Below are 5,152 nucleotides of genomic sequence, written 5' to 3'. Positions count from 1 at the left end.
CCCAATTAAGATAGCTTATCTAGGAGTTGGCTATTTTAGCCCTGAAAAGATGGAAAGTTGAGGCTGAGGACACCGTCCAGAGAGGGCTCAGTTCTTTCCAAGGTGCGCTTAGCTGGGTCACAACAGAAGGGGCGGGGGAGGATTCTGACTTGGAGTCAGCAGAGGAAACAGTCTCTGGAGGTACAGTTCAGAAAGGACAACTAATCTGTTTTCCCAACAGATTTTCGTAAATAACTGACAGGAGATGGGCTGCTTCTCTTTAAGTATTAACCCAAATAATGGGGTTTAATCATTAAACCTTCTAGGTGGGGGCTGGCTTGTTTCTCTGATATTCTAATCCGGGTCACAGAATGGCTAAGGCAGCTTTAAGTGGAGGGTGGATTTTTTTCCCCTCCGTTTGCCTTGTGTTTTGCACTCTGAAAGAATGTTGTGCCTGCTCTTTTTTCTGGTGACTGCTATTCATGCTGAACTGTGTCAACCAGGTATGTAGCCTTGAAACTTAAAAATAGGGTAACAGTTTTCTAAATGATTGACAAGTCTTTGACTGACTTCTCTATTTTTCTAAATCTGCAGACATGTTGTGGCTTGAAAGTTGAGACTGTGACTGTTTTAGGAGTTTGAAAGAAAAATTTAAACCATCTAAGGTGCTTGTAGTTAAACTTTGAGTTTTGGGGGCAGTTTAACTGAAGATCTGTGTTCTGTTGATTTGAGTTGATTAAATGTTTGGACTTCATGTTTTGGCAGATTTTTATCATCATATACTGCTCTTTTTTCTTTCTGGCAGATGCAGAAAATGCTTTTAAAGTAAGACTTAGTATCAGAACAGCTCTGGGAGATAAAGCAGTAAGTGGAGAATCTGCATGTTCATTTTTAATTTTGTTTGCTAATACTACTTTCTCTAGTAATGAGCCTCTGCCTCGTTATCTTAAACTCATATAGTTTAAGTCTAAAGACCTCAAATCTGATATTGTCTTAAAGTTAAAAAATAGTAAAATGGAAATTCTTAAAAAATGATTTTGCCTCAAGTCTTTAATCTGCAGTGTGTGCTAGAAAATCTGTGAATGTTTGTATTACACAAAACAATGTAGCAAACTCGAACATTTCAGTCAAGCACAATGGAGCCGCGGGGCCTGAGTCGGGTACTCATGTCTGGCTTGGGCTCTGCACCTCACTGTTGGTGGTCATTCGGATTTTGTCAGCCTTGGTTTTCTTGTCAGCTAAAAGATGGTATGGGTCCACCCACATCAGATTTTTCATAGCACAAGAAGTTTCTAGTTCTAATGTGAAGTTTCTTCAGTTCTTCTCAAATATCAAAGTAACAATGTGAAATATGTGCTTATGAAATTGAAGTTAAAAAATACTCATAAGGCTCGGGGCACCTGGGTGGCTCAGTCGGTTAAGCGGCTGCCTTCGGCTCAGGTCATGATCCCGGGGTCCTGGGATTGAGCCCCACGTCCAGCTCCCTGCTCAGCAGAGAGCCTGCTTCTCCCTCTCCCTCTGCCTGCCACTCTGCCTACTTGTGCTCTCTATCTCTCTGTCAAATAAATAAATAAAATCTTTAAAAAAAAAATACTCATAAGGCTCATGTAGCTATAAGAACAGTACGGCCTGTCGAATTAATGAGGTGATTTGTGTAATTCTAGTTTTAGTATCCCTGTGTGGTCTGTGAAAATTTTCCCCAATAGAAGGCGATATTAAGATGCCTCGGGGTAGAAGCAATAAAAGAGTGCTAAGGAAACTTAAAGGTACGTATTCTGTTTGCAGGCCAATCCACCAACGTATTATTTTATTTATTCAATGAGTAATGATCATTATAACACCCAGCATTTATTGAGAACTTAGTTTACTTTCCAGCGGGGACCCTTCTGAGCACTTTACTCACATCAGTTCGCACAGCCCCGACAACAACCCTTTGAGGAAGGTAGTACTGGCATTCCCATTCTCACTGGGTAAATGAGAAAACCGAGGTACAAAGAAATTAAGCAACCTGCTCAGGATCTCAGGTCAGCAAGTGACAGAGGTGAGATTTGAACCCAACAGTCTGACTGTAGAATCTATTCTCTCTACCAGTGTGTAGTTGCTCATCCCAGGGTCCTCTGAGGGCAGGCACCATGCTGGACCCTGGGGATGCAATGGCAGATAAATCAGGCTTGTCCCTGCTCTTGTGGAGCTTATGATATTGGGAGGATTGGTTGTCCATGAAACATTCAGTAAATGAAATGGAAATGTGCAGTCTTGACAAGTATTACAGGAAGGAGAAGTACATGGGGGCTTTGGCTTTGTTGGGAGCCTTAGTACTTGGCATTTGCTTTGAGGTCTAACATATGAGTGGAGGTGAGCCAGAGGATAAAAGAAAAAGGGGCAGAGGGAACAGAACATGCAAAGGCTTATTACAGGAAGGAACTTGGTGAGAGTATGGGATGGAAGGAAGGCTGAGGTCTCTGCAACTGGAGCAGTGAGGTAGAGCATGGCATGTAATGAGTTTGGGCAGAAAGGAGAGGTCAGGCTGAAGAAGTTTGTGGACCGTGTTAGGAAGTTTTGGGATTATCTTTAAAGCAAGTGAGAGCTTTCTGGAAGAGATGTTATGATAGAATTAATGCTTGGAAAACACTCTGGTCACAGTGTAGAAGGTAGATTGGGAGAGGACAAGAGTAGAAAGGAGAAAGGGGGAAGGAGGAGTCAAGGATGATGCTTTAGTTTCTAATTTTGCAACTGAATGGATGATGACCCACTTATGAGTCAGGGAAGCAGGTACAGACAAGAAAATCATGGCTTTAATTTTGGACTTGTTGAGCCTGAGATATTCTTGGACAGGCAAGGACAGGGTGAGCTTGTGATATGCATTCCTGGGTCATTTACCTTACGGTGATAATGGAAGCCTGGAGTAGATGACAGTCTGAGGGAGAAAGTACAGAATGACAAGAGAGAAAGGTCTAGCATAGAGCTTTGAGATGGTCTAAAACCTGAAGCCCTTATAGAAGAGGGCGAACCTACAAAGGGGACAAAATAGGCAGGAGGAAAACCAGAATGTGTATCACAAAAGGGAAGAGAGTGCTTCAAGTTGAAGGAAGTGATCTGTTAACAGGCCAAGCAAGATGAGACTGAAAGCCACTCATTGTGTTGAGTCATGTGGAGGTCACTGGTAACTTTAGAGAGAGCCATCTATATGGAGTGGTGGGACCAGAAAGCAGATAGTGGAGGGAGTTGAGAATAAGTGGGTGGCAAACAGGTGAAGACACAAGTATGACAACTCCTTTGAGAATGCTGGCTGTGAAGGGCAGGAGAGAGACAGCAGTAGGTAGAGAAGAAGGATTGAGTACAGTGATTTGGTTTTGGTGTCGTTTTAATGGGAAGGCTTGAGCATGGCTAAAAGCCAGAGTCCAGTGTATGGAGGAGAGGGGAAACTGATATCCTTAGATTCTGAGAAGGGCAGAAGGGCAGTGTTCCTAATCCAGGTGGATGCAAGAGCCATTGACAGGAGGAGAAACACCACATCCGGCCTTTCGGGGGAGAATGCGGATAGCATGTATGTCTACAGAGGAAGTTTTTTGTTTGGTGTCAGGAGGATGGGGAAGTTTAAATTGATGACTTGAGGATGTATCTCTAAATTATGAGATAAGAACATCTAGTGAGGGGCACCTGGGTGGCTCAGTAAGTTAAGCGTTTGTCTTTGGCTCAGGTCGTGATCCTGGGGTCCTGGGATGGAGCCCCACGTCGGGCTCCCTGCTCAGCAGGGAGTCTGCTTCTTCCTCTCCCTCTGCCCATCCCCCTGCTCATGCTCCCTCTCTTTCTCTCTCAATAAATAAATAAAATCTTTAAAAAAAAGAGCATCTAGTGAGTATGAGGTGTAAGGGAAAGCTTTGAGTTTGGTGGAGGCGGGGAGCTGAAAGAGGTTTGAAATAGCCATTGTGAACCATGAGAGAGCAAAAACTGATGGAGACCTAAGGGATTCCTGGGCAATTTGGGAGTAGGTCATCATGAACTTAGAGTTAAACCCTGTTATGTGACTTTCTCCAGTTATACTTGATTACTCACCTAAAATATGTGGTCAGCCACATTAGTTTGCTAGGGCTACTGTGACAAAGTACTGTGAACCGGGTGGCTTAAGCAATAGAAATTTATTTTCTCTTAGTTCTGGAGGCTAGCAGTCCACGATCAGGGTATCAACAGGGTTGGTTCCTTCTGAGGTCTGTGAAGGAAAGATCTAGTCTAGGTGTCTCTCTTTGGCTTATAGATGACTATCTTCTCTCTGTATCTTCACATTGTCTTCCCTCTATATGTGGCTGTGTCCAAATTTCCTCTTCTTGCAAGGACACCAGTCCATATGGGATTAGGTCTACCCTAATGACTTCATTTAAGCTTAATCACCTTTGTAAATACACTATCTCCAAATACGGTTTCATTCTAGGACTTCAACATATAAATGGGCGGGGGGGCACAGTTAAATCCATAATATGCACACACACTCAAGTTTCCAGCTAAGAAAATGGAAAGAAAAATTGTACCTATGTTAGTAAAGAAAAGGAAGCTGAGACAGGTAGTCAGTTAATGAGGGAAAAGAGTAAAGGAGGAAGGGAACCAACTGTATATGTTCAGGATACGATGTCCAAATGCCCTATTTGTTGACTGGCTACTGATACTGCAGATTGTGAAGAAGATAATGCAATGGAAAGTATGCCACACTTGGAATGACAGAATGTCCAAGAAAGCCCATCCTGAACATTATCGCGACATGATTTATCTTGGTCTTTGGTATTTAGTGTATGAGAAAGATGAGGGAGAGAGGCAGGCCCTGATTAACACCACCACTGTGGTCACAATTAGATTCCAACGGACCATTTTTTATCCTATGCCTCTTACATTTCCTGTTTTACTTCTCTTTTAGTATGCCTGGGATACAAATGAGGAATATCTTTTCAAAGCAATGGTGGCTTTCTCCATGAGAAAAGTTCCCAACAGAGAAACAACAGAGTAAGTAAATAGTAAAAAATTTTAATTGATTATTTGCAGTGTTATTTGAGGCATGCATTAATTAAAAAATCTATGTTGAAAATAATTAACCAAATTTTTAAAAAGGATCCACATTGTAACATTTAAAAAAACTTTTGTAATCTAGCTCACCTTGCAGTTTGTATCATGTTCCAACAATGAT

At 42.2% G+C, this 5,152-nt stretch overlaps 1 non-coding gene across 1 annotated transcript; it reads left to right on the top strand.

Moving 5' to 3' along the window:
- The first annotated feature begins 194 nt into the window (after positions 1-194).
- Positions 195-4,965, top strand: LOC102739693 (uncharacterized). Its single transcript, XR_014141747.1, has 3 exons — positions 195-482; positions 785-843; positions 4,886-4,965. It is a non-coding gene; the product is annotated as an uncharacterized LOC102739693 (transcript).
- Positions 4,966-5,152: the final 187 nt, after the last annotated feature.

This window comes from Leptonychotes weddellii, unplaced genomic scaffold (genome assembly GCF_054177405.1).
Source record: "Leptonychotes weddellii isolate Sample4059 unplaced genomic scaffold, ASM5417740v2 HiC_scaffold_14500, whole genome shotgun sequence".
Taxonomy (NCBI): Eukaryota; Metazoa; Chordata; class Mammalia; order Carnivora; family Phocidae; genus Leptonychotes; species Leptonychotes weddellii.
This window is presented reverse-complemented; position numbering and strand designations above follow the sequence as displayed.